Genomic DNA, 11544 nt, shown 5'->3' on the forward strand with positions numbered 1-11544 from the left:
CATCCTGTTTCTAGGGGAGAAACGAACAGAAGCCTGGACTGTTCTGGCCATGCATTCCAAGCACATTCTACAGTTATGCTTAACAATTATAAGCAAAATGGGGAGATAACTGGGTCAATCCAAGGTCATCTGGAGAACTGTCCTGAACACATTACCTTGGGCAAGCCACAATATCTTTTTATTACTATTATTACACTTACTTGTACATATTTGTGGAGTACGTTGTTTCAATACATGAGTGTACTGCACACTGATTCAAGTAGGGTACACAGCATAGTTTTTTACCCTGTACAAACTTTTCCATCCTCCCCTCTTTCTCCTTGGCCTCTGCTAAACATTATTCTCTCTACCATGAGAACCACTCTCTCTCTCTTTTTTTTTTTAGATTCAATCTATGAGTGAGATCATGTGGTATTCATCTTTCTGTGACTGACTTATTTCATTTAATAGGATGGTTTCCAGTCCCATCCATGTTGCTGCAATTGATAGGATATCACTTTTTGTTACAGCTGAATAGTTTTTTTAATCCGTTCATACATTGATGCGCATTTAGGTTGATTCCATCTCTTGGCTATTATGAATAGCATTTCAATGAACGCAGGAGTGCAGGTGTCTTTTTGATAATGTTGATTTCATTCTCTTTGGGTATATACCCAGTAGTGGGATAGCTAGGTCATAAGATAGATCTATTTTTAGTTTTCTGAGGAAACTTCTGTTTTCCATAATAGTTATACCAATTTACATTCCCACCAACAATGTAGGAGGGTTCCCTTTTCACCATATCTCTGTCAGCATTTGTTATTTTCTGTTTTGTTGATAATACCCATTTCAACTGAGATGAGATCATATCTCACTGTGGTTTTTTTTCTGTAATTTGCATATTCTGATGATTAGTGATTTTGAGCATCTTTTCCTGTGCCTGTTGGGCATTTGTATGTCTTCTTTTGAGAAATGTCTGTTCAGGTCCTTTGCCCATTTTTTCATTGGGTTGTTTTTTTGTTGTTGATTTGTTTGAGTTCCTTATATATGCTGGACATTAGTCCTTTGGTTGATATGTAGGTTGAAAACACTTTATCCTATTCTGTAGGTTGTCTCTTCACTTTGTTGATAGTGTCCCTTGCTGTGCAGAAGCTCTTCAGTTTGATGTAGTCCCATCTGTGTATTTTTGCTTTAGTTCCCTGTGCCTTTGTAGCCTCACTTAATGCTGCCCACTCTCATTTTGTGCAGCATGTCCCCTATGTTTTCTTTCTGTGGTTTCATAGCTTCAGATCTTAAATTTAGGTCTTAAATCCATTTTGTGTTGATTTTTGTGTATGGTAAGAAGCAGAGGTCTAATTTCAATCCTCTGCATGTGGATATCCAATTTTCGTAGCACCACCATTTATTGAAGAAGCTGTCCTTTCTTCCGTGTTTATTTTTTGCACTTTTGTCAAAAGCCAGTTGGCTTTAAGTGTGTCAGTTTATTTCTGGGCTGTCAATTCTGTCTCATTAGTCTATTTGTCTATTTTTGTGCAGTACCATGGTGTTTCAGTTACTATAGCTTTATAGAGTATTTTGAAGTCAGGAACTGTGATGCATCCAACTTTGTTCAAGATGGCTTTAGCTATATGGGGTCTTTTGTGGTTCCATACAAATTTTAAGATCATTTTTTCTATTTCTGTGAAGAATACCTTGGTATTTTGATAAGGATTGCATTGAATGTGTAGATTGCTTTCGGTAATATGGACATTTTGATGAAGTTAATTCTTTCAACCCAAGAACATTTATTTATGCCCTCTTCAGTTTTTTCACCAATGTTTTATAGTTTTCATTGTAGAGTTCTTCACCTCTTTCATTAAATTTACTCCTAGTTATTTCATTTCTTTTGGTATCTATTGTGAATAAGATTACTTTATTGATTTGTTCTTCAGCTATGTCATTATTGGTGCATGAAAGGCTACTAATTTTTGTGTGTTGATTTTGTATTCTACCACTATACTGAATTAATTTATTAGTTTCAGTAATTTTTTGGTAGAGGATTTAGGATTTTCTATGCATATGATCATGTCATCTGCAAATAGGGATAGTTTAACTTTCTCCTTTCCAATTTGGATGCCCTTTATTGACTTTTCTTGACTGATTGTGCTTGCTAAAACTTCCAGTACTGTGTTGAATATGAGCCAGGAAAGTGGGCATCCTTGTCTTATTTTAGATTTTGGAAGAAAAGTGTTCAATTTTTGTTTACCAGTATGATATTAGCTGTGGTTTTGTTGTATATGGCTTTTATTGTGTTGAGGTACGTTTCTTCTATACCTAATTTGTGGAGTGTTTTTATTATGAAGGGGTGTTGGATTTTATCAGATGCTTTTTCTGCATCATTGCAATGATCATATGATTTTTTTTCTTCATTCTGTTGATGTGATGTATCACATTCATTGATTTGTGTGTGTTGAGCCATCCTTGCATCCCTGGGATGAATTTCCCTGATCATGGTGAATGATCTTTTTAATGTGTTGCTGGATTCTGTTTGCTAGTATTTTATGGAGGATCTTCCCATCTATGTTATTAGGAATATTGGTCTGTAGTTTTCTGTGTGTGTGTGTGTGTGTGTGTGTGTGTGTATGTGTGTGTGTGTCTTTTTCTGGCTTTAGTGTGAAGTTAATGTTGGCATTGTAGAATGAGTTTGGAAATAGTACCTCCTCTTCAGTTTTCTGAAGGAGTTTGAAAAGAACTTGTATTAGTTCTTTTTTAAATGTTTGGAAGGGGCCGGCCCGGTGGCGCACTGGAAAGTGCGCCGTTTGGAAGTGCGGCGGCGCTCCCGCCGAGGGTTCAGATCCCATGTGGAGACCGGTTCCCACTCACTGGCTGAGTGCGGTGCGGCTGCAACACCGAGGGTTGCGATCCCGTTGCCGGTCCCCAGTACGGGCGCGACACTGAGGGTTGCAATCCCATTACCGGTCAGTAAAAAATACAAAAAAGGAGAAAAAAAAATGTTTGGCAGAATTCAGCCATGAAGCCATCTGGTCCTGGAGTTTTCTTTGTTGGAAGACTTTATTACTGCTTCAACCTCATTACTCCTTATTGATCTGTTTAAGCTTTCTATTTCTTCATGATTCAACCCAGGTAAGTTGAAGGTGTCCAGGAATTTATCCATATCTTCTAGGTTTTCTAGTTTCTTTGCATATTGTTTTTCATAGTAGTCTGTTATGATTTTTTTTTGTTATAAATTTATACTTCTGTGGTATTGGTTGTAATGGCCCCTTTTCCATTTCTGATATTATTTATTTGAGTCTTCTCTCTTTTTTCTGCATTAGTCTAGCTAAAGTTTTGTCAATTTTGTTTATCTTTTTGAAAAACCAATTCTTTGTTGTATTTATCTTTTTTTAAAATCTCTAATTTATTTATTTGTGCTTTGATCTTTGTTATTACTCTCCTAATGATTTTGGGTTTGGTTTGTTCTTATTTTTCTAGCTCCTTGAGATGTAATGTTAAGTTGTTTATTTGAAGTCTTTCTTCTTTTCTGACATAGGCATTTATTGTGATAAACTTCCCTCTTAGAACTGTTTTTGCTGTATACCATAGGTTCTGATATGTTTTATTTTTATTTTCATTTGTCTCCATATGTTTTTTAATTTCCTTCTTGATTTCTTCTTTGACCCATTCCTTGTTTAGGAGCATGTTATTTAATTTCCGTGTATATGTATGCTTTCTAGTGTTCCATTTGTTATTGATTTCTAGTTTTTTTCCACTGTAGTCAGACAAGGTAGTTAATATGATTATATTTTTTGAAAAAATTTGTTGAGACTTATTTTGTGGCCTAACATATGGTCTGTTCTAGAGAATGTTCCATGTGCTGCTAAGAAGAATGTGTATCCTGCAGCTATTGGAAGAAATGTCCTATATATTTCCCTTAGGTCCAATTGGACTAGAGTAGAAATTAATTCTACTGTTTCCTGGTTAATTTTCTGTTTGAATGACCTGCCCTTTGTTGAAAGTGGGGTGTAAAAGTCCCCTACTATTATTGTGTTGTAATCTATTTCTCTTGTTACATCTAATAGTAGTTATTTTGTATAACTAGGTGCTCTGGATTTGGGTGTGCAGAAATTCAGAATTGTTATATCGTCTTATTGAATTGGTCCTTTTATCATTATGTAATGACCTTCCTTATCTTTTTTATTTTCCTTAGCTTGAAGTCTATTTTATCTGATATAAGTACAGCTATTCCTGCTCTTTGCTGTTTTCCATTTGCATGAAATATCCTTTTCCATTTCTTCTCTTTCACATGGTGTGCCTTTATATGTAAAGTGAGTTTCTTGTAGGCAGCATTTGTTGGTTTTGTTTTATAATCCATTGAGCCACTGTATGTCTTTTAATTGGGGCATTTAATACATTTAGATGTAGAGTTATTATTGATATATAAGGACTTGTTACTGCCACTTTGTTTCTTTTTTTCTGGTTGTTTCATTTTTTTTTTCTTTCTTTCAATCTTACTGTATTCCTTTGTGATTGAGTGGTTTTCTCTAGCAGTGTATTTTGATTTCTTATTGCTTCTTTTTAGCACATCTCATAAGTTTTTGTGTTATGGTTACCATGAGACTTACAAGAAACATGTTATAGTTATAACAGATTATTTTAGACTAATGAAAACTTAACTTTAATGTCTAAGAAAAAAGAAAAGAAACAAAGCCAACTCTATGCTTCCACATTATTCCCTCCTACTTTTTGACAATTTGTTGTTTCAAGGTTTGCTAGAATTTTAATATTGCCTATTTTTATATGGTTGTTGTATATGTTAGTTTCTTGTTACATTTGTCCTTTAGTCTTCATACTAAGGACGTAAGTAGTTTATTCACTACCCTATAGCATCGAAGTGTTTTGAGGTTGTCTGTGAGTTTACTAATTAGTTATGTACCTTCAAATGTTTTCTTGCTGCTCTTTAGCATCATCATCTTTCAGACTAAAAGAACTCTCTTTAGCATTTCTTGTGACACAGGTCTACTGTTGATGAATTCCCTTAGCTTATGTTTGTCTGAGAAAGACTTTATTTCTCCTTCGTATCTGAAGATCAGTTTTTTCTGGATGGAGAATTCTTGGCTGACAGTCTTTTTCCTTCAGCACCACTGATATATCATCTCATTCTCTTCTGGAATATAGAGTTCCTATTGAGAAAGCCACTAAGAGACATATTGGAACTCCATTGAATGGTACTTGTTTTTTTCTCTTTTTTTTGTCTTTGGTTTTTGATGATTTGATTATGATGTGACTTGGGGTGTTGCTTCTTGGATTGAATTTGATTGGCAACCTCTGAGTTTCCTGGAGCTGTCATTTTTCTCTATACTTGGAAAATTTTCAGCCATTATTTTCTCTGACATACTTTCTACATCTCTTCCTTTGTCCTCTTTTTTGGGTATGCTAATTGTGGGGAGGTTATTTCTCTTGAGAGAGTCCCATATTTGCTGTATTTCTATTTCATTTTTTCTTAGTCTTTTTTATATTTGTTTCTCTGATGTTTTCATATTTTCCATCATCAAACTCACTTATTCTTTTCTGTTTGATTACATCTGCTGTTGTATCTTTCTATCACATTTTTCAGTTCAAATAATGTATTTTTTTATTTCAATCAGAAATGTCTTGTTGACAGCTCAGAGCTTAAATATGCATGCATGTATGCGCGTGTGTGTGCGCGTGCACACACACACACAATCACTTCTGCCCCGCCCCCCCATGAGTGGGTCCAGGCAGTTCCTTCCTGCAGGGGGCAGGGGAAAAGACCATTAGGACAGGACTATTTCTCAAAGGTACCCACCCTCCATTCCCCACATGTTCTCTGCCTACAGTACCAATGCAGGGTCTAGACAGCAAGTCCATCTGGGAAGAAAGGGGTCCTCCCCAAGCTTCCACCCCACATTGGGGTGCACAAGTGTGGAGGGCCTCACTCAGCTATTCAGGGTCCCCCACCCCCACTCCCTGCTCCATTGTACATGCCAGAACTGCAAGTACAAAAGAGGATTAGGGTTAGACAGCCTGTCTAGTGCTGGCTCAGTCTGATGGTTACTCTCTCTGGAAGACTCCCCAAGGGCTTATGTCTTGGAGTCTTCAGAGTACTGGACTGGGCTCCTCCAACCCCCCAACCCCACCACATATTTTGAGAGGGGGGGGTGGGAAGAGGAACCAGGGGCAGGGAACAGAACATGGGGAAGAAACAAAGGTGGTCAGTTGGGGAGGAGAGCTCCTGGGCTCCACCTGGCCGCCCTGGGGTAGGGCTGCACTTCAGTCGGAGTCAGAGTCTGAGGAGTCCCCCGAAGAGGAGGAGCTAGAGCTGCTGCCCTCAGACTGTCTTCATCCTCATTGTTGTCCTCATTCTCATCCTCCTCCTCATTCTCATCCCCGTCCTTACTCTTATCCTCACTGCTGGACTCAGAAGAGTCCCCAACATCCCTGGAGGAGTCCCCATTCTCATCATCATTATCTTCTTCTTTATTCTTGTCCTTGTCATCCTTGTCCTCTTCATCATCTTCCTCTGACTCTGGCTTGGACTGCAGGGTATTCAGGCTGGACTTGGGGTTCAGGACTCACAGCTTGGTCATGCTCTTATGTTTATTGGAGATGTTCTGTTTATATGCTGCACAGACCTGAAGAAACAGCCTAGTGACCAAGAGGTCCCGGTGCATCTCGTACTGCTTCTCTTGCTCCTTGGCCAGCTGTAATGTTCCTTCTGGTTCTCAGATATGTGCTGCTAGTGGCTGCCAATCTCCACTACGCACTCCTTCAGCAGCAGGTGGCTCAGCTCCCTTTTGGACAGCAACTCCTGTGAGAGCTTCTGGTAACCATTCATGAGAGGCTTCTTGGGTTCTTCCTGGGACTTCTTCTAAGAGTTTGAAACAGCCAGAGACGCCCACATCTCATTCAGCTCTTTCTCTCATATCACTTTTGGTCTTTGGCTGCCTTCTTAATCCACATCAGTTTTTTCCTTCTTCTCCATATTGTTCCAAGTCATTTCCATGGCTTTCAAGGCCTTCATCCAGTCATTCCTGAAATGGGCCAGGTAATTGCTAATGGCACTCTGTTGCCAGGTCTCCTCGGCTCTCTTGGGCAACTTGGGCAGCTTGCCCCACTCCTCACACTCCCTCCCTGACAGGCTTCCTGTCTGACTGTGCCTTCAGTGCAGCTCCCCAGGACTTGTACTTGTCCTCCTTACTGGACAAGTCATTCCACATGGGGGGCAGTAGGCGGGCGAGCTGGCTCTCAGAGAGCTCAGGCGTTCCTCCTGCAGCTGCTGCTGCTTCTCCTCAGAAGAGATGAACATGGCTGACCCAGGCTGCTTATAGGCCTCTCTGTGCTGCCCTTGCCTGCTTCCTGGGAGGGCTCCTTGGAGGCCGGGCTGGTACATTGCTTCTTGTTGATGTTCAGCATCTTCTCCTCCCTCAGGATCCACTGCTGCTCCTCCTCAGGCAGGCTCTCGAGAAAATGGAGCAGTTCCACCTCATAATTTTCTTTTTCTGGTTGCACTTCTTGTGACAGGCATCCTTTTCCTTCTGGTAGAGCAGCTTGCACTGCTGGCTGCACAGAGCCATGGGCTCCATGCTGGGCGTGTCCTTCGTGTTGGCCATGAGCTCTGAGCGGTACAGTGAGTAGCTGTTCAGAGGTGGCTCAGTAGGTTGCCCATCAAACTTGTCCTTAAGCTGGCATTCAGCCTTGGTGAGGGTGGCCTTGGTGATGTCCTCCTCACTGATGTTCAGCTCTGTGTGCCTCTGGATATACTCATGCATAATCTCCTCTTACTCCTTCCACTGCTCCAGGGATGAATTCATTTCAGCCTCTTTTTGTCCAAGAGCCAAGACCACTGCTTCCCCAGGGTCTCCTTCACCTCCTTTGTGGTGGCATCTTGCCGTACTTTGAGATGCACCTTCTTCTTATGGGTGTACCACAGCTGCTGGGGGATTTTGGGCTTCTCATGTATGCTCGACTTCTTGGCATTCTAAATTAAGTCAGGGTGATCCTCCCTGAATGGGACCAGGTTTCGTTCAAACACCTATTTCTCCCTCTGGAAGTCCTGAATAGATTTCTTCTTCTCTGGAAACTCCTTGTATTTCTTGAACAGAATCATGGTCAGGTCCAGGTTGCTCATCTCAGGATGGATTTTTGCATACTTGGCCCACTTCTCCATGAAGAAGCAGAAATATGGGGTGAGCAGCTCCTTTGGGAAGTATGGGTATTTCTTACATTTTTTGCCTTTGTAAGGATTTTTAATATGTTCCTGAACATTGAGGATGCATTCTGTCAACGTACAGAATTTCTTTACCATTTTAGAAATTGCCACCCATTTTAGCTTGCATGTGTCTCCAGAAAAGTCTTTAAATGCCACTTTTTCCCAGTCCATAGGTGACTTGGTGTTTTCGAACTTGGAGCTTTCATTGGATGAAAGGTTGCTCTTCATGTATTCCAGCAAGGTTAGCATGTCTTCAAAGGACCAGAGGTCTTGGTCTTTGGGGGCAGTCATTTCCAGGTCTGTGGAGCAGCTGGCTTCTCTGTTCATCCTCCAGCCATCCAGCCACCTCGGTTATGCTGGCCAGGCAACCTGGGGTCAAAGCCACTTCACTCTGTGTAGCCACCAGGAGGTCTGGGGGTGGGAGCTGGAGCTGGCAAAGGCAGACTGAAAGCTAGACCAAATAACGTATTCTTTATTTCTAGAATTTCTATATTTTTAATTAACTAAATTCCTTTGTCAAGTTTCTCATTCTGCTTTCTAGATATCATTTTATCCTCTATCTGCACTTTCTTGTGACTTCCTAGAACATCTTTAAGAGGTTTATTTGAAATTCACTATCAGACATTTCATAAATCTGCTGTTTCTTTTGGTCCATTGCTGGTATCTTGTTTGTTTCCTTTGTTGGTGTCATAGTTCTCTGTTCTTTCTCAATCTTTGTGTTTACATTGATGCCTGAGTATTTGAGGAGACTGCTGTCTCTTTTAGGTTTTATATATGTCCTTTGGTAGTGTTAGACCTTTTCTGGTTAATTTCAGAGCTCTGTCCGTGGTATGTGGTTTTGGTTAATACTAAAATTGGGAGAACTTCCTGTGGGGAGCAGCACTTAAGCGGTATGGTTATGTTAAATTGCTGCTTTGCTGCTGATTCTCTGGAGAAGACATTTTGTGCAGACTGGATTTTAATTGTTGGCCTTTTATTCTCTTCTGGGTTTTGTGAGGTCATATACACCTGGAACGTGTGGTAATTCTGGCCTGGGGCTTAGCCTTTCCAGCAAATTGTGCCCCTAAATTTCTATCTCCATGACCAATCTGCACTGAGTGGACCCATGCCTATAGGAAGGAAGTTTATCTGCGCACTCTACACCCCAATATCCTCCTGGCAGGCCAGCCTCCCTGCTATACTCCAAATGATTCCCATGGTGTGGGCCATGTATGGATCCCTTGTGATGACTCACCAGCCTCTGGGTGGTTCTTTTCTTTGGTTGGTTGTGTCCCCTGGCTCCTGTGTGGGTCCACAGGAACCCTGTCCATGGTCTTGATGGCCTGGGGGTTGGTATGGTGCACTCTGAGAACCTCTTCTCCCCTGCAGACTTCAGGCAACTTAATGCAAAAGGCTCAATTGCAGTTTTGCAGGCTCCTGCTCCGTGTGCTGTAGCTTCTTCTTGTTTCTCACAGGGCTGGCCCTGAAGAGGCCAGGGCTTGAGACACTCAGAGCAGTTTTTCTTCCTCTTGCTGCAGCTTCTCTTACATTCACAAACTCTGTGGGTCTCTCCTCCTCTTCCTCCAAGTTCTTGAGGTACCATGTTGGCAGTTTCTGCTTTTTAATAGTTGTAAATTGGTAGATTATTGGGGAGTGTGATAGTGGGGCCATCTATTCTGCCATCTTGATGATCTCCTCTAAATTATAATATCTCTGAGCCTGGTTTTGATCATATATATAAAGTAAACCACAATCAGTGCCTGCATAAATCCCTAAAGGGTTCCTTTCAATATGGGTGAAGAAATAATTGAGACATGTTAGAAAACCTTAAGGGCTTATTATTTGTACCATTATTTCTGTGGAGAAAAGCCATCTAAATTCAAAATAACACTCATGTAAATAAACTTGGAAAAAACAATCCATTGTATATTGGGAATTTCCCAAATTTAAAATACATATTTTATATAAATTAAATATATATTTATGCATATTTAAACATATAAATAATATATAAATAGGTATATAAAATACATATTTTATATACAGATAAAATTTTCTGAGTTATTCATGTGTAAGTCTTGATAAGGAAGTTGACATGGAAATATTTTTACCTTGGCTTAATTTAAAATGTTTTGCTTGCATTATTTTTCAAATGAGATTCTCATGGCTTTGAAACAGAGAAGATAAAGAGAAGTGAATTTACAAATCTGTCAGTACAAAGGTTTGATTTCAGTGTCACAAGGAACCTGGCATAGTGCTGAGTACACAATAGGCAATTAATAAATATCTTTCATGTAAGGCAGAGCAGGTTTAAGGTCACAACCATATAGCCATAGGAAATGTAATATGAAGTAGAGGAGACACTATTGATTGTTTAGTTACCTGAGAATTGACAATAAGATGAAGTAATTAAGCACAGTGAGCTCTCAAGATAGCCTTCAATATAGAAAAATCAATGCAACTATCGGTTATTCTTCACTGTCCTCATATTCTGAATCAAAATCATTTCTGAGCACCCATGCATATTATGTGTTCTGAATATCATGGAGAACTTTTAGACATTATTCAGAACTGAGCTTCTCGAAATGCAACTTGACTGATAAAATTAAAAGGAGATGGGTTGGTTGGTTCTGCAAGAATCTGCATAGGTCATTTGTGAAGACTAATGAGAACAACTTTTAGCAATCTGGGCTAAAGTTTTTAATGCTTTTGATGTTAAATATAAAAGAGAAACAGATTCACTACTCACTCCTGAAAATTCATATTACAGTTGGAAATAAGATATAAACAGAGAGCAACAAATTAACAATATTAGTCAAAATATATGATAAAAATTTGCCAGCATCATGACTATGAGCATCATCATCATTGATATTATTGACCATCTAATTGATGAAACAGTATGATATGATATTCTGGCTTATGAAGTAGGCCTGTTGCCTGAAAATATAAAATCCAAAACTTGTTTACAGACATGATAAATATGGGAATTTTGGCTCTCCCGCTCAGCCCATTTTTACCATGTAATACCCTGAGTTGCTATAGAGAATCTCCCCACCAGGAAGAAGACCCTCACCAGATGTGTTCCCTGGACTTCGGACCTCCCAGCCTCCAAAACTAAAGAAATAAATTTTATTTCTTTATAAAAAAATAGCAAGTTTGGTGACAAATGGACTTTTAATAGATGCATATTGAAGTGGTGTTAAATTAGCCGGAAGTTAATAAAGATATTAAAAATTTAAAATTTAGGTTGTGTGCATCCACTCTTTCCTAGGACCGCTGTTTCTTAGACTGTTTCCCTTAAGTCTTCAATCTTTTCTCTCCTTTCATCCAAACACTAAATTTTAATGTTCGTATTCAATATCTAACATTCTCTA

General features: G+C 39.5%; 1 pseudogene; it reads right to left on the minus strand.

Annotated features, from left to right (window-relative positions):
* Positions 1–6249: 6249 nt before the first annotated feature.
* LOC103586681 lies at positions 6250–8515 on the minus strand (annotated as a pseudogene).
* Positions 8516–11544: the final 3029 nt, after the last annotated feature.

The sequence above is a fragment of the Galeopterus variegatus genome, unplaced genomic scaffold (genome assembly GCF_000696425.1).
Source record: "Galeopterus variegatus unplaced genomic scaffold, G_variegatus-3.0.2 Scaffold361, whole genome shotgun sequence".
NCBI classification, from domain to species: Eukaryota; Metazoa; Chordata; class Mammalia; order Dermoptera; family Cynocephalidae; genus Galeopterus; species Galeopterus variegatus.